The sequence below is a fragment of the Semicossyphus pulcher genome, unplaced genomic scaffold (genome assembly GCF_022749685.1).
Source record: "Semicossyphus pulcher isolate SPU_LCO1_2020_fin unplaced genomic scaffold, fSemPul1.0.p SCAF_26, whole genome shotgun sequence".
NCBI lineage: Eukaryota > Metazoa > Chordata > Actinopteri > Labriformes > Labridae > Semicossyphus > Semicossyphus pulcher.
In genome coordinates, this window is record NW_027211700.1 from 5,925,906 (window position 1) to 5,944,040 (window position 18,135).

At 42.7% G+C, this 18,135-nt stretch overlaps 1 protein-coding gene across 2 annotated transcripts in view; it reads left to right on the forward strand.

Annotated features, from left to right (window-relative positions):
- LOC138604645 (SPRY domain-containing SOCS box protein 4-like) overlaps nt 1–18,135 on the forward strand; it is a 53,860-nt gene that overhangs the window by 7,739 nt on the left and 27,986 nt on the right. The window contains exon 2 of one of the 2 annotated variants that reach the window (XM_069676600.1): nt 9,052–9,144. The gene's annotated coding sequence lies outside the window, so the exon portion shown is untranslated. Of the gene's footprint in view, nt 1–9,051; nt 9,145–17,323; nt 17,359–18,135 lie in introns of those variants that run through there. The other variant, XM_069676601.1, reaches the window with a different exon arrangement.

The window sequence follows — 18,135 nt, forward strand, 5'->3', positions numbered from 1 at the left end:
ACTTTCACAACTCTTAACTAGCTAACAGTTAGCTCTCATTCTCATCATTTTACCGTACTTAACAACGTCAACCAAACCCAAACACGACTCTAACAGAGAGTAACATAAACATCAGTGCAAAACTAACTTGCATATTCATGGACACACACACGATGAAAAGAGTCGGTGATCACTGATGTCTCCATAGTAGGTACACTAAACAAGACTGGGTGTCTGTGGCAATTTTCGCGAAAAAAATCACAAGCGGAGCCCTGTTAGTGACGCATTTTCCATCAGCCAGCAGTGGTTGGTCTGCCAGAGAGGGTAGGCGGAGCTAAGCGGCTGCTTCTCCGGTCTCTGCAAGTGTTGCGAGTAAACAGTAATCTACTATGGCTGAACAAACAAAGAAAAGATGGATGACTACAGATACAACTTCAACAAGAAGTGAAAATCCAAAGAAAAAGAAACAAACTCGACGCTCAGATGAAGCAAACAGTCTGAAAAGGAAAGCGACCGTCAGCCAGGAAAATCAAGAGTTACAACTGGAGCCAACCGTGGACGTCACACATGTGACACTGGATATCTGGGAACTGTGCTCCCGCAGTTACCGTTTTGTTGCCATAGGTGCCGCCAAAGAGAATGAAACGAGATTACAACTTTAATATGACTCAAAGCAAGCTGGTGAGGAGTCCAGACTCCACACAAAGTTTTGCTTAAGTTTTGGGAGATATATTATTTGAGGAATCTGTAGAAAAGCCTCTTAATTGAATGTGCTGAAAGATTTCCTTATCATTGCAACTTTTTTTAAATCGGTGAACTTACAGTATGCCAATCTAAACAATAGTCTCAGTCATTTAGCGTGTGCCTGAGTACTGAGACATTTGTCCATCCGTTCAAAGCTTTTTTTGGGGGGTAGCTTTTTATACATTCATGAAATGCAGTCTTTCCTTATTCTGCATATACACACACTGTTGCACTGTTGAGCAGCGAGCCCAGCTCGTTGTTTAATTTTTGTTCTTATTCACTATCCACAGAGAACCAGACGTTCTTTGCATAGATTAACATAAAAAGCTGAGAGCTCATTTTGGCATTACAGTGTATTTAAAAGACAAAGAAGAAGTTTCCTCTTAAATGTTTTAAACCAGACATCCTCCCCCATACTCCCACCTCTGCCTCTCCCTACCAGCTGTTTTTTCCTCCCCCAACCTGCTCCGCTTGCCTTTCATCTCCATCTTATTTCCTGCCATAACAATCTGCCATGCAAAACAGTGTGCCCAAAGCGCCGGGTCAGTGTGAGGGCAGAGTCTGCATACATAAAACTAACTGTAAATCATCTCACCTCAGGTGACTTCCTGCGCAGTGGTGCAAGTATGTTGATGCACAGATGCAGCCATATGTGGCTGATGAAACACAAATAGGGGAAGAAAGAGCAAGGCATATCAGCATGTTGAAGTGATATTAAACAGACCTTTCCTGTAGATACGTGATGGAAAACAAGAAACTAGCGACTTTTCATTTTGTATTGAGCAACATTAAAGTAGCAGCTTGACGTGTTCCACTGAATTTGCCTCACTATCGCACGTCATTGTTGCACACACTCACAAAACAACTTGACAGGAAGGTCTACTAATTGTGGTCTTCATGTGGTTAATCACCGAGTCGCAGGGGAATAACTCAACTTTACAGATGGAAGATCACCGTCAGTGCAATCCATCAAAACAACAGGTTGCGTTCAGGTGTTTTTTTTCGTCACTGTGATTAAAAAAAGATGAGTTACAGAAAATATTAGGTTAACACAACCCCTGCTTGAACAGCCAACACACATGCCCAAACCTCTAGTTTCAACCATCCCATCAATCCAGCCATTGTTGAGCAACACGACCCTGCCATGAATAATTGAGTTATCCTGTGTGCTCTACCGGGATACTATTGCTGCTCTGACGTGCAACCGCTTTGTTGCCTGCTGGGCCCCCCCTGCAAGATGTCGGCATCTTTGTTCACAGCGGTTGGCTCCATCGAAAGAAACCCTGTCATCTTTCCTACGCCTCTACACTTCTGCACGAAAGCAAGCACATGGCGATATTAAGTTAAGCTCGCACATTAAATGCATCATTAATCGCCGGAGTGTTGAGTTAAGTTGTGTCAAGGTGCACTTAACCAAGTATTTCTCTGTTGCAGAGTTCTCCTGAGGTTAGAACAAATTAACACTTCTTTGAGGCTGAGTGTTGCCGTGGCGCTGAGAGAGGAAGAGGTTAGATCAAAGCGACACAAAAATGGAACAGACACCATTTCACACCACTGTCTTATTCCCCCACACTCTTCCAAATGTTGTTTAGCATCTTTAATTATAAGTACATCATGTGGTTGAGCACAGCAGCCAATTAATTATCCAATTTAATTCAAGCCATGTTTGACTGTAGCTAATGATTTATTTTCTCAGGGGAAGATGAGACCACGAGCTCGACACCGGCGCACTAAAGTGACATGTTACTTTTGATCTAATAACATGCCTCCCAGTTAAGCTCCATGCCATCAGAACCATCCCCTGGCCCACATGCGGAGCCCGTCAAAGTCGATTTTAAGCCCAGCCAGTTAGACTGTTGAGATGTGCTGCTAGTTGGCTGCTGGTGGAGGAAAAATATGTCAAGGAATGAGGTAGTTTCTGTCCTGTTTGCTCTACAGAGATGGCAAGGCTCCAGTCTGTGAATATTTACCTGCATGTTTTTTGGACCATTTTTGGAGACTTGAGTTAAAGCTTTGTAATTAGGTTTACCAGAAGTTTACCAAAAGAATTGGTGTGTTTATATGAGAATGAAGAGACAGCATGCGGCTCACATCACTGTAACAAAGGTGCTTGTGTATGTTGGTATATTGTTTTGAAATTTTTTAATTACATGAGCATTTAATTTGCCTGTTAAGTGAGCTGCTATAACGAGTAAATTTCTGCTGTGGGGGATCAATAAAAGCTATGGATGTGCATTTTAACCGGTTAATACTACCACTTAAACGGTTAAATAATTATAATTTTTTTTAACATGCATATATATTTGGGAAACACTATTTGCTGTCGTTAGCTGAGCTGAGCCTGAGAGGAGAGCAAAATGAAACGAGCAGTTAAACAGTTTAAAAACTGAAAAAAAAAAACTTTCTTGCACATCTCTGCACCTGGGACATTTGCACCGTCTGAGCAGTATTCTCTGCGCGGCGGGTCTCACAGTCAACAGTCTGCATTTCTCATTACAAGGACTGGTGTAGGCCTCTTTATTTTAAGTTTCCATAGCCTGTTGTTAACGTATTGAGCAGAAACAAAACTTAACATGTACGAGGCACAGCAACTTAACTAATTATTCACAACTCCAACACGCTGCAGTCAGGTCCGGACAGGTTCTTATGTTTATTAAAGTTCTGTGTGCTGACCATCAAAGAAAGGTCGGCTGTAAATAATAATAATAATGAATTTACCTCTAGTTGCCTGTGTGTGTGTTTCTGCGAGTATTCGGGAGAGCGCGCATCAGAATGAGCGCGCATGATGGAGAGCTTGTTGTCGGTCTCTGGCTGTTCTTTCTCAAGAAGACTTTTATCCAATCCAAAAAGTACATTTTGATCCTCTTCCTGTTTTAGCGCAACAACAAGCAGTGTTCAAAATGTGACAGTACTTGTTAGTACATGACACGTTTGCACGTGGTAAGAGGTAACGTAACTATATGGTGAGATCGTAATGAAAAACAACAAAGGGGGATTCACAAGGACAGCTACGTGTTCTCTTCCCATTTTCAACAGCTGCTGACAACCGCAGACCAGTTAAGGTACCGACGTTTAACCAATCACCTGTCTCCCCTTCCACTCTAAACTACTGCATGACATCTCCCCCAAATGTGAGGCCCCCTGGGGGAGTGGCTGATAGTTTAGGCAGCGTTTGCTTTGATATGCAGCAGAGTTTTCTACGGGCGGAGCACGCATTTTAAACGCCAATATCGCCGTCAATCAATTATTTATTCGTTGGAAGTCAGAATTGTAATCGGGATTAATATTCGATTAATTGTGCAGCCCTAAATCACACTAAAAAATGTCAACATCATCACACCTAAGCAGCACTGCAGCTAAAACTAAGACAAGATGTCTTAACTGGCAATTTTACACAAATGCTTGTTAATGTGGACTCCCCCTGTAACTTTAAACTGTATGAATAAATAACTAAAAACCCCTTTGGCGCTCTGCAGGCCTCTTTATAGTAGGATTTAATAGCTGCCCTGGTGACTGCCGTTTCAGTGTCGGCCCATATACAACGCTGAATCAGACAATAGAAGTGATTGGTCACTTGAGAATGTCTTTGGAGTGAAACACACAGGGTCAGAAGCACAGAAAGTAGATGAGGCAGAAACGGCTCAGGGCTGTCGTCTCCCGGGGGCCTCCTCGTGATAAATGGTTCACCCCTCTTCCCTCCAACCATCATTAAAAATGTCAAATCATTAAAAGCTGCAGTTCTGTGTAACCCTGCATGCTGCTCCCTCCCAACACTGATGGGAGACGTCTCCTGCCTGTCAGCTGGCCTCTGCTTTCCTCGTGTGGAACATGTTAAATTGCACTCCCAAGTGTGTGAGTTAAACTGATTTTACCTTAGTTAAACTGCACTGATTGTTCTTTTATCCACCAGGCAGTAGATGCAAGCAATTGGCGGAAAATGACTCGTGCAAAAACACTTCCTTTGTCTTCGTCATGTGAAAGCAGCTTCACCTGCTTCCTCAGCGGTTGTCTGTTTACTAATGAATGTTTCTACGTCATTCGGCTCACCTTGACTCTTGTTTCCACATCAGCTCACTAGAAGAGCTCACTGGTTGTTACTGGAGCTGTATGTGGGCAGAGTGGGAGGAAACAGGTGGTGAGGAGTGAGGGGCATTGGATAGGAGGCTACTGCATAAGCCATGTAAGCCATCCTGCTGTCTCTTCAGACCACACACTCTCGCAGTCTGCATCAGTTAGTTGGATGTATGTGCATGTGTGCCTGCATGTGCTTACTTGTTTTTCTCTTGGGATGATAATTTGGCAGAGATGCCCCCTGCTGCTATCATACTGACTCAGTGGCTCATTTAAGAAGTCATTACACCTGCAACCTACCTCAAGAGGATCCTGTTTGAACTATCGCTGCCATAGCAACATTGTCATTAATGTAGGACTGGGTGAAAGGGCAAAAAATATGATAATTTTATTTTCCATACTGATCATCATAGTTTCATAAAGCTGCCAGTTTGAGGAGTATTGTGGTAATGATGGTGGCCTGAAAACAGACTCATTTGTTATACTGTAGAATATAATCTATTAATGTGCTTTTTCACACACAAGTTAATTAATTAATTAATTAAAGACCCCCTCCAGTGAAAGTGTTTAATCTTGTAAACATCTCCATGTGGTGTTCTTCATGTGCTACAAGACATATCAGGGACAACATCAGCAGTCATCTCCATGGCTGGGCCTGTCTGCTTTTAAAGTGCAGTGTACCAAGGACAGGCTGAACAACACGTTTTCAGATTGGCAGGTTTGAGACGTCACAAACCTAAGGAGCCAGTGCCGTTAATGGACGCGGTGACGCTATGCATATCATTATGTGTAACCTATGGCAACCACTTGGGTGATGCGCGAGCCAGCTGTAACCGTCATCGTAATTTTTGCAAACTCACTACTGAATACTAACGTTAACGTTACTACTGCTAATTACTACATTTCAAGCTTGTATGTTTCAACAAGTTGCCACAAAACGACGGCAGAGACGTGTTTTGTTTTGGGCTGTAAACGCATTACTAGCTAACTGCTAAAGTAGTCGCGCCGTTGCGTTTCTAACTGTAACGTTGTAACAAGTTGGAGAGTGATACATATACATTACCATTCTGATACATCCACTTGTATGCGACCCTGTCCAATTTGCTCCTCTTCTTCTAAATCACTTTCCGGTTCGAACACGTATGGCAGAATTACCCCTATATTACCACTTGCCATTGTGTAGCGTATAGAAGCTAACGTAGCAAAAAAGAAATATCAAAACAAACATTCAGCTTGCCTTGGGATAATTTTTACAAGGTAATTAAACATATTTTGCTGACAAAATATAGCAGACACAATTTATAGTTTCAAGCAGAACATTTTATAGGCATTAAAACATGACTGGAGCTGCTCTTTAAAGAAAGAAAAACATTTAATAAAGCAGTTTAACGTTAAAAATGAATGTCTCTCACTCGCTCTTTATCTGAACCGAGCCATCTGGAGGGGCTGTGAGCTGTGAGCTGTGAGCTGTGGTGCTGCTAGCTTTAGCTCGGCTTGTTTTTTTTAGGTTAGGATTCATTCACTGTTAGTCGTTAACAAGGTGTTTAAGCAGGAGCTGAATTATCTGCAGGTTTAAAATCAGTTTTCCTCCAACATAACATCCTCCACATGCTGTGGGATAGGCTTGTGGCTTTATTTGTGCAATAAATATCTTTTTATTAGTGAATTAATTAATACGCGTTAATGTCTTGTTTTCTGGGTAAAGTATTTTCTTATACTGGATACTTTAGTGGACCCTGATGATTTAAGTTGGGGGGGCTGGTGCTTTGTCTTCTGCGGTTCATTTTATCAGTGTGAGAATCCACAAGGCCTCATTGATAGCAAATTAATTTCACAACTTTGCCGCTATCCAAACCCGTCCTGCACCAATCCAGCTCTGCTTTGGTTGCCAAACATGCCCTCTGCTGCTCATTTGAATGCATAATTAACAAGATAACACCCTTTGCTGAATTGTGTGTTTGCGTGTTAAAAGGCGTGAAGGGAGGGAATTGAGACTGGCAGTTTGTTTTAATCAGCGGTGATGTCTCATTCACTACATTTACATGCACACTGGAAACCAGGTCACTGGGAGAGATGTATGTGCACTGGATTTCTATTAATTACAAAACCTGATGAAAGGAACATTTCTTCTCATTTGCATGTTTCAGAATTGGGTTACTGTCAAATGCTAAGAATGATTTAATTTCATAAGTGCATATATATATATATGCACTGATTGCTGCTGATCTATTCAAGTGGCCCAAGTTTTGCCCGGCAACACTTAAAGGCTCAGCACACAGATCTACTTCTCCACTCAAGTTCCACTTGTTGATGAAAAGCAGCCAGCACTTCGAGTGCTTTTCTTAACAGATGGACTTTTAGAGCATTAAAGTCGTGCTTGACCAACGGGAGAAATGTTGGCACCGACGCTGCCGCAGTCCTCTCCCCTGTCTGTCACATGGACTGCATCGATTCTCATTTTAATCATAACTCTGCAAAGTACTAACACACTTCTCTGACACTTTGTGCTTTGTTTATATGTGGTCTAAGTCAGAAAAGAGAGAATAGTGCAGACAGGCGATGCTAAATGTTTGGCCCTCAAAAATGTAAAGAAGCACCAAACAGGTGAAGCTGACTGCAGAGTTCAGGAGCTCCACAGAAAGGCAACTAAAGTGTTTCTACATTAACCTTGAAGTTACTTTGACTTGGTAGCCAAGTGATTTAAGCTCCTCTGAGGAGTTTTTCACTGGTTATGAAACAGACTGAAATTAATTCTGATTATACTATATGACCTAGAAAAGCAAACCAGACCATCAGCGACAAGCTTCACTATTTCTTTATAGTTATTTCTAATGTCTGAAATCGCTGCCGGGGGGTAGGTGTCAGAAGAAGCGATTTGCTGTAAGCCGCCTTTGTTTACATTTTCCAGGGCAAAATTTGTCTGTTAAAGAAAGCAGGATGAGATTCTTTGTTAAAAACCACCGCTTCAGTATTTACAGGACAAAGTCGGCAAAGAGATAAGCGGTACGGCTTTGTCCACAGAGATCGCCAAAATTGTCACAAAAGTTCCTCATAGGAGCTTTTAAGGATCAGTTCGCCCCTGGAAAAAGCCACCGTCAGTCAAAGCTGTGTTTTCTGTAATCCATAGAAGCAATAATATTTGAAATTGGCACCATAGCTGTGGAGAAAGTTGTACAAACAGCTCGTGGTTTCGCCGTCCTACATTACTACAACACCCAGCGTGCATTGCGCCCCTCCCTCTGAAATGAACGACCCATCGAGAGACGCTGGAGTGAAATACTACCGTTTCACTGCAGGCAATGGCTCAGAGCGGGACAGAATCTGAAATCTGATGAGAATATACCGGTGGATCGTCTAAAAAAATCTTCAGGTCTGCAGTCTACATTTCAAACCTGATGATTTAGAACGAGACATGACATCGTGGGCCGCGTCCTAGATTGAGGAAGTGTAGTTTAGCAAGCTCCCTGGCCTCCGCCAGGTGGCAAGTTTTACGTAGTCTGGCGGAGGTTTTCCAGGGCCAAGATTGAATTTGATGGAGTAAAACTTTTTCTAATGGCTCATTTTCTCTCCTCGTTTGTTTTAAAGCTAACAGAGGATTGTAGCGTTCAAAGAATAGTTCAAAAGTTTTAAAATAACTGACTTGCCTTTTTTCTTGCTTTGTTGAATAAAGCCTGGCCTGAATAGGACTTTAACACTAGGTACATTGGTGTCAAAGAGCGTATTTGAAATTGCTATTGACCTCATGGATGGATTTGTAGTGCTGGTCCTGAAATGGAGAGAGATGAGGGGCTCAACTTGGACTCTTTTGTCCCCCTGTCCATGATTTCTTAATAGCTGGCCTTCCTCCTGTCTCTTTATTGTTACAAGAAAAGGGATCTTATAGTTAAACTAAGATTGCTCTGGGCTGTAAATATTCAGACGAGTATCTTTCTCTCATTTTGAGTCGCTTCATCTTGGCCTGAATTTGAACTGGACCCAATCTAACAGAAGATTTCTCAGGAGATCAACCAACAGCTCTGTAGAGGCACTTATAATGCAAACGTTTAGTCAGACCACTGCTTCTGATCGGGCTGTTGAGTGGTCATAGTTTAAGCTTAAAATGCACTGCTGACTTTTCAGTCAACGCTTTAACGCTTTAATTATAGCTGTAAATAGATCAGTTGGTTTGTCAAAAGAAAGAAGGCCTGTTAATGAGCAAACACCTTCTCATGTGTCTCAGCTTCACCTTAATCAAACCTTTGCATCTCTTCTCCACAGGAAGTAACCGGAGCCTGATTGTGTGACCCGTGCCCTGTTGACTCTGCAGAGATGCACTTTTCTCCACACGCCTGCACTCGGATGGATTAAGAGGTTAGCTTACGATCCCTTTATGCTCACCCACCTTCATTACACACTGTACCTCAGCGCTGCCTTCACTGTCCTCTTTGCTTATCTGTCTGTATTGAAACGGCAGAGCTGGTCAGAGCTTTGTGTTAGATTATCCCGGTGGTGATGGAGGAATGACTTTGTGTTCTTTCAGCAAATACTGAATACAACAAGTGTGCGATAAGCCTGATGGAAAGTTTCCCACTGGCGATGGGAAGTGGTTGAATGTTAGTGATGTGAAGACGGATCATATCGCTGATCTACCTCACATTGTATACGCCAGCTGTGGAAACCCGATCAGACTGGTTTGGGTTTACCTGTAGGCGGAGGGGGAACTGATCCAAGATGGCTGCTTAATATTTCAACAGGTCCCAGGCCAAAAGCAGCTGATATGTGCTGATATATGAGTGTCGGCTCAGGTTTCATCTTGCAGAGGACTATGTGGCTACTTTCCTCTTCAGAATTACAAAACAACAGCATCAAGTCCCTCAGAACACGGCAGAAGAAATGTTCTGTCAGTGCCTGCTTTACTGTTTGTGCTTGTTGTGATGTATCTTCAAATGCTTCACATCCGTACAATTATGTACGTTTTTCTAATTATGCTCTACCGATTATAATTTTCATTTTAATTCAATTTAACGTTGTGCCGAAGGCAGCAGCAGGTGTCCCTACATACTCCACAGCACTTCACTTAAAGGGATAGTCTTCATTGTGAATGGCATTTAAGTGGCTAAAGTATGTGGTACTCGTGGCCCTGTCTGCAGCGGTACATAGCTTAGCTTCCGTGTAGGAACGCCGGCTGGCTTCTCCTAACAGGGACCGTGCTGACTGTTATCTTGTGTACGTTGAGAAGTACCTCATACAACCCCACTTAAAAAAACCCTATCCCTTTAAAGACATCATTAACAAATAGCTAGACAAAGACCAATGACTGGAATAACAGAAGTCTAAGCTTTCTGCAGCAAAAGTAATGAAGGCTTTTACAGTATTTTTTTTTAGCAGGTCCGTTTTCAACAAGTTAAAGAAAACACTCAAAAAAATTCTGACTTTCTCACCAAACTCCAGGAAAGGGGACGGCTTTCTGCAAACAGGCAAAGGAATCAAGACTGTGCTGGGAAAAAACCAAAACAATAAATCCATGTGTCTAAATCTGCTGTGGTAATATGTGAACCATATTTAACCCTCATTCAAATAAAGAGTTTGTTTATGAGAATGGCTGACCAAATGACAAGTTGATGGATTCCTTGTGAGGGAGGTTTAAAAAAAGACAAAAGTCAAGTCTGGTTTATTCACTTGGCTTTGAAAACCAGACCTGAGACAGGAAGCACTGGACATGTGTAGTTACAATAACAGCATCAGATTAATTTAAGCTTTGTTTTGTGGCCAGCAAATATTGAAAATATTAAAATGATTTTACAAAAATTGGAAAACCGACTGAAATACCAACTGTAGACCAACAGAGGGCAGAAAGTTTAGTGGAACATCTCCAGAGGAAAACGCTGTTTCTCAGGATTCACTGTAAGACTGATAACGCTAGCGGTAGTACCTGACCTTCGATGGTTAAGTTTCCTAAAGTTCTTTGTTCAGACTTATTTAAACCTCGTTTATGAAGCAGAGTTAACAGAACTTACCCAGAAAGACTGCTGTAAACGTATTTCAACTGCTTAATCCTGCTTGAAATGAAATATCCCACTACACAGTTTTCTGTTGCAACATCAGATATTCTCCTAGAAAGTCAATAAAGTGACTCACTAAGTGAGGTGCAATGTGTCCTTTCTGTAGGTCCAGCTAACGCTACCATAGAGCAACATAATGTATCTGTGTGATTCCTCTATGTATAATAAAATGGCAGCCAAACAACTGGAATTTCCCAAAAGGAAACAGGCCGTTATGGTGAACCCAGTGACCCCACCACCCTCAGTCTCCTCGAGTACATACAGTGGATCCTTCAGCTGTCATGATCAGAGTAGTGTAGTGTAGTTGGATGTCCACTGTCGACCATGTCTGGAATTTTCTCCGGCTTAATGCAGCTCAACTTGTGATATCTTCTAATCGCGTACGTGTGTGTGAAGGGACTGTTTGTGTGGTTAGTGTGTATGTGCGTATGCAAGCTTATGAAAGCATACTTATGAAAGCATAACAAATGTGCATGTCAGTGTTTGAGCAACCAGTAGCTCACCCTGCCAGTTTTCCAGTCTAACTCCTCAGCTATGTCCAAACAGTAGACCTTTACACTGACTTATGAAGACAAGCCTGGTTTTGCCAGGATGCCTTAACAGCTATGACTCAGTGGTTGAATAAATGTTCAGATCCCAGTGCGGTCTGTGTGGAAGCTAATTTTTTATGGCTGCATAAACTTAGCATCTTTATTAACTGCCACTTGTTTGGGTATCTGGGTTAATTGTATGGTCAGTGAACCATCAGAAAACATCCTTCAATTTAAATGAGTAATCCCTGTGCTCATGGTTGATCTCTTTAAAACAATCTTCGACGAGATTTTTGGTGTTGATGGCGTTCTGGTTTCTGATTGTAGCCCTTGTAGTATTGTCCACTAGCGTTTCAGCAGCCATTGGCAGGAAATCAGTCCGTGTGGAGAGCAAAAGAGACGGACGCAATCTGCCGTATTGCAACCCCTTCAGCGGTCATCTGATGACGATTCAGCTTTTATAAATCTCTAAGGAGATGTTAGCATGCAAGTGAAGCTAACAATCCTCTCTTAGACGTCATCTCTCAACTCCAACTCCATTTCACTTCTCAACTTCGTCATACTGTAAACAATGACAACACCGGGAAAGGGAAGCCTTGGCCAGAAGTCCTTTGTCTCTAACTGTTGGCTACACCGGAAGCCGCAATAAGTTGGCATGTCGCTCCCCTCACCAGACAATAGCAGATGGGAGATTGGCTTGTGCTTTACCATCAGCCCAAAACTCATAAGCAGTTCTCACAACAGCGGACCAAAAGTTTTGATGCACGGGGGAACTGCTCTGTGATTGGTCAGAATTGTTTCAACAAGCATTTGTGAAATTGTTTGGTCAGCCCGTATTTGTATTTCCTCGTCGCTCCCCAGCGTCTGTCCTCTACTCATCTCGCTGCCTGGCTGCGTGGCTGTTTCTGCAAGTGTCAACATCTGTTAACAACCCACAATGCACAGCTTTTTGGTTTGCTTCCTGTATTTGGTCTTACTTTAAGTCCGTTTTATGTTCTCACCTAATTTGAACCGGACCGTGGTTCATTTTGAAAAGGACCGAGACTCGTCTTCTCTGGCGGACTATGATCCCGTGGTTTGGTCCGGTTATTTGGTCCACACCAGAGTTAGAACAAGTGTTCCCACCTGTCCAAACGAAAGCTGTCAGGTATGAAAGCACCCTAAGAGTTTCATATTCAGCTCACTTGCGACCAGATGAAAACCCCAGCTGTAGTAGGAAACCCAAGCAGTCTTATCAAAGTTACTCCTGGAGCCAAATTCAATACCTGAGCATGCAGTGAGAGAGAGAAAGAGAGCAAGAACACGTCACTGCAGCTCGTTCGGATCGCATCGAGTTAGAGCCAGTGCCAGAAGAGAACATAGTCGATCCGTGATCTGTATCGATTGCCTGCCATGGTTCAGCACTCATGTGAAAAGCTGATAAATTGGAAAAAGTAACACCTGATCGAAACTGAAAATACAGCAGGAGTTTGTAGGGATTTGTTTGAGAGTGGATTTATTTTGTGTAGTGTGTAAAATGTTCTACAAAATATGAAAAAAGGTTTGGACAATAAAGTCAGGCACTGATACCGAATTCCAGGGTCGTCCAGGGAAACCGAGTCTTGATTCAGTTCAAATGTGAAAAGTTTGGTTTAATTTTATTGGCCATTTTAGGCTCACTGGGAATTGTTTACTGCTGCTTCCTCACTGACCACACTTTGCCATGAAAAGATTTCTGTCTTTCCTCAAAGTCACACTTGGGAGACATCACCATGGTAGCAGGTTTGTCTTTTATGTCGCTGGTGTTTGGATTGCGGTCGGGTGTGTGTGTGTGCGCCTGTGTGAGTGAGTGGATTCTCAGAGAGGAGCTTTGGCTCTTACTTCCAACACGTGGTTGCCAACAGATTCTTTTCCTGGGTAAACGGAGACACGGAGACGGCAAAGTGCTACTCATCTTAAGCTATGGGGTGTGTCTCTGTCTAAGGAGCAGGAAGTCATTTGGACAAATGGGTCTATTTTTGACTGGCCCTCTACCTTGGCTGACTAGACCGTTCGATCTGCACTTTGTAAAGTCTTCCATTGTTTTATGAGGGATGACAAGAAAATGGTTTGAATGTTTTTAATCATGCAGCTCATGTTTGTTGCTTTTTAGTTTCCATCAAGGTTGACCGGCACTCTGTAGCATCTTGTGTTTTTCCACTCTTACCTGTCTTTGTGTCTTTCCATTAGGGATGCACGATATTTTTTTGCCGATATCCGATATGCCGATATTTTACAACTCATTTAGCCGATTACCGATACCGGTACCAATATTTTTTCCCCGCACACCTAATAGCAGAGATCATCAACTCTCTTCTGTATTGGAATTAGCGTACAGTATAATGGTGATACTCTTATCACATTTGTTACAACGGTCGGGGTGACGGGTCTTGAGATGGTTAATCAAGTTTGTAGTGTTGAAAGACTTTGCCTTGGCTCCTCCTCGCATCACCAAAGCTGAGCAGTCATTGCAAATAACAGTTTTGTTATCTATTTCGGACACTTTGAAAAACTTCCACACCACGGACATTTTGGCTTCTAACTCTCTCATGCTGCAGGTAGACACACGTGACGTCATCACGCTGCGCCGCGCAGGTCTTCTTCGCGCCGGGGACATTGCGCCGAGGTCGGGTATTTAATCAAGTATGCAGCAGCCCATTATTTTATCGGTTAATTATATCGGCCGATACCGATATCGTGCATCCCTACTTTCCATGCATTCATTCTCTGAATTGACCGATCTCTGTGCATCTTTTGCTTTTTTATTGCCAATTTTTGAAGTATTTTGTCTGTCCCTGCAATCCACTGCCCTCTGAGGTATTACTAAAAGTACTTTCTCTCTCTTTATGTAATTAATATTGCCCCTAAATAACTGTACCAACCCTGTGATCCCTACCTGAGGTCATCCCGCTTCTTCCTGCATTCGTATCAATACCCCAGACCACGTCAAACAAGGTAGTCCTGCCGCAGCCTTCAGAGGGGGTGGGTGTTGTTGAATCTGTTATGAAAATGGTGAGTGTGCAGTTTTTTTTGTACAGTGGAAGCTCCTGACATGGTTTGCCTTTGCATTAATGTATGAATAAATTCAGCATGAAAGACACTTTAGACGGAAGCATACGAGCAGCTGGAGAGGAATGCTGTTGTGCAGTAGCCGAAGGGGGGGTTACAAGAAGGGCTTTCTGGTCTCCCAGGGGAGAAAGATGAGAGGCAGAGAAGCTCGGATGTATAGGTAGCGAGCGGGGGATGGTGTAGGAGAAAAGAAGACTGAAAGAAAGACTGTTTGGGTGGAGTACTTTGTCATAATAGAGCTTATCTTACGCACACATCTTAATATGAAAATGTCTGCACCCCAGCTTTACACAACGTGTACAACATCTTTTTGGCCACGTCCTTCTCTCGAGGGATTCTCTCTCTCTCTCTAGTTTTTCGAGTGTTTGCTGCTTTGTTGCAGCCTTTGCCCGAGTCACCTGAATGAACTGTACTCCGTTGAGTTTTTGTTTTTTCGTTGCCTGAACATTTGTTGTGCTGATTATTTAAATATATTAATCTAATTGGCTTTTGCTCGGGGGCTTTTGTGCCCTTTCAGTTCAGTGGATGTTGATGATGGTTGTTGATGTTATTCAGTTATTGATAGTTGATGATAATTACCAGTTCAAAATGGCCTTGATCAGCCTCATACTGATCTTTGAGCTTGGATACACACATCCATATTCAGGCTAAGCGATAAGTCGTTTAACTATTGTGCGATAATTGCATCGACTAACGTGTGATGTCAATCAAATGACCTGACACACGTCATGCTGCCACTTTACTTAGAGTTTCTCGTCTTCCATAAGGGATCCACATGAAACGTCCTTCTGATATCACATTAGTGCAGCTCTTCACCGGAGCACACAGTGAACTGACTGCTGTACATTCTGAGTGTGTGTCTCGCCTGCCTCTAAACAAGCACACGACGCTGCTGCTGCTGTCTCACATTAATGTTGGCGGATTGATCGAGGCAGACCCACAGTAACGCGAGGCTGCTCCTGAGTGGGTGTATTCCCGTTAACAGCTGCACCTCGTCCCAGTGCTCGCTCTATGTGGGCTCTGTTAAATGAGTAGAGGTGCCACTGAGTGTTTACTTTTAGCAGCTACACCTGCAGCGCAGGTACGGTGTAGTGTTGTGTGAGTTACAGAAAGAAGGATACGGTGAGCTTTAATTTCAAAATCACTGGGCTGATCACCAAGATTAAACATACATTTAATCACATAAAAGTAACACGACTGCCACAAGTCTTTTTGAAAAGTTTATAATAAAGCGTGTCGTTTTACCTGAACTCTCTAATTGTTAATGTGGGTGTCAGAAAGTAATCACCTGTGTTTCAGCCCTCTGACAGTAAAAGTAGGAGGGAGGTTTATTTGTTAGCTGAAAAGAGAATTAAAGTCCCAAATAATAACAATTAAAAGTATGATTTTAAAAAACACACTACATTTATCTGGTATAATTACTGTAAAATTCAGTGCATAAGACGCACTTTGAATACTTTCTTTTAAATCTAAAAGTTATCTGCATCCTAAATACCGGTGCGACCAATATACCCGTGTAAAATGCAGAGAGAGGTATTTTATTGTGTTACTGCATTTACCCAGACGATGGCACTACCCGGTGGTTAAGTGGTGATGTCACATCTCTAAACAGTTTCTGGGTCTGAGCCGCTATAGCACCTCCTGTTTACGATATGCCGCAGTGCTGTTTTAAACTTGTTTGTTGCTAATGCTTCGTCATGTAGGCGCACCGCCACGATCGCCATTGCAACCACCACCCTCACAGCAATCAACATTACTGCTAGCTACAGCACCGGTAGCTAGCTGGATTGCAAACTCAACATGGCGTAAACAGATGGTTGTCTGTAATTTGTGTTTTGAATGTGTTTACAATGAAAATAAAAAGTGTTGAAATAACTTGTATACACATTTTTATTAATAAATAGCTATAGAGAACCTTTTTACCTCTGTGATACCCACAAAAACAGACTGCGTTTTATATTCTAGTGCGACTTATAGTCCAAATTTGACAGTCTCTCATGCAGGCCATATCCCAATATTCAGTCCTATCCCAAGTTATATTACCCCAAACAAAGCAGCTGAAGGGGTCTGTGTCAAGCAAAACATCTTTAAAGCCTGTTTGGGTAAAACATCTCCATAGATTGAAATGAGAATAGACTCACTTTATGATGCATCTGAATGCAGCTTGAAAGTGAATATTGCTTTTGATGTAATATTCCCGAGTTAAACCCTCTAGAACTGACTGTGCAATGCTGAAACTTAAATCTATAATCCTACATATTTAAGGCTGTAAATTCACATGCTAAGTTTTGGATTTGGAGTTAGGAAAAATGTTTGAGAACAACAAAAGACAGACTTCCAAAGGGCTGCTGCCTACTTCAAGAATCCTCCTCTACTGGCCCCTTTGCAAAGTGGAAATGAGCTGTGACTCTGCAAATGTGGGAGAGCTGTGTGCGTGTGTTTGTCCGCATTTATTTCCACCGTCTCCTGGAAGAGCTCTGTCGGTGCATCTGTGAGAGTGGGTGGTTTTGTGCTGCTTGGGAAAGACTTTGAGCGTGCTCCACACTAAGCCCTCCCCTTCTCCCTCCCTGTCTCTCTCTCTCTCTCTCTTTCCCTCTCTTCCCTCCTCCCTCCAGCAGCTGTTTTCCTGCCTTAGCTGGGAACTGGAGCCAGGCTGTTTCCCCCCCAATCTTTGCGTCACAAGCAGGAACTCACCGACTTACCGACACACAAACTCTTTTTTTTTTTTTTCCTTTTTTCTGTCCCTGCTCTGTCCCACACTCGTCTGGCTGTTGACTGAGTACTGACCTCATTTTGGACTACAGACTGAGGAGCAAGTATTCCCACTCGTCTACTTGGCTGCTCTGATAGCGTGTTCACATTGCTGTGTGAGAGCTGCCTGGCTGTTTGGGAGAAATGCTTTCATGGTAAGATGTTTCTTCCCACCTCAGAGACCACTTCTGTCTCTTGACCTCTTGTTTGTGCTTCTTTCAGTCGATGACATTCATTTCTCTGAGGTTTCCCGTCTTTCTGTTGGCAAGACTGTTGCTGAGATTATCCTGCGCTGACAGTTTTCAGAAGTCTTTGTTTGTGAGTGTTACAGCGTTCTCAGTTTGTCCACTTGTCCCAGAACGGTCTGTAAATGAATGATGAAAACTTTAGAGCTGTTATAAATCCAAAATGAGCTCAGTGGGTGTTTTTAAAAGATGTTGTTTGAGTGGATGTTTGTTTTAACTCTGTCCTTATTCAATGCCGATTCTAAGTACACAAGTGGTTTTAGTTGTCACCAACTTGTTACAATTTCCTTGTAAACAAGCAGCACTGTGTTCAGCCACTGTTCCAGCCGGCCACCCTTTCTCCCCCAACATGGCTAAAGCTGCTAGCGAGGGGCCGTCAGTGTAGCGTTTCACACACGTGAGTGACTGAGAGGCGGGAGAGTTAACACATGATCGAAGACTTTGTGGGTTTTGTTACAGTGCTGACACACCAGGCCAGTTCAGGCCAGACTCGTAATTACACTTGGCAAAACCGGTCGTCATCCGATTGTGCTGGTGTGTAAACAGGGGTCAGAGCAGCACAAACAATAGTTCAATTGTCAAGCAAACTTTTGAAACATTTGCAACAATAGAAATTCTGAATGTGTCCTTCAGGTTTGTGTGTACTTCAGAAGTTGGAGGTAAAGGCCAGAACCTGATCGATGTAGT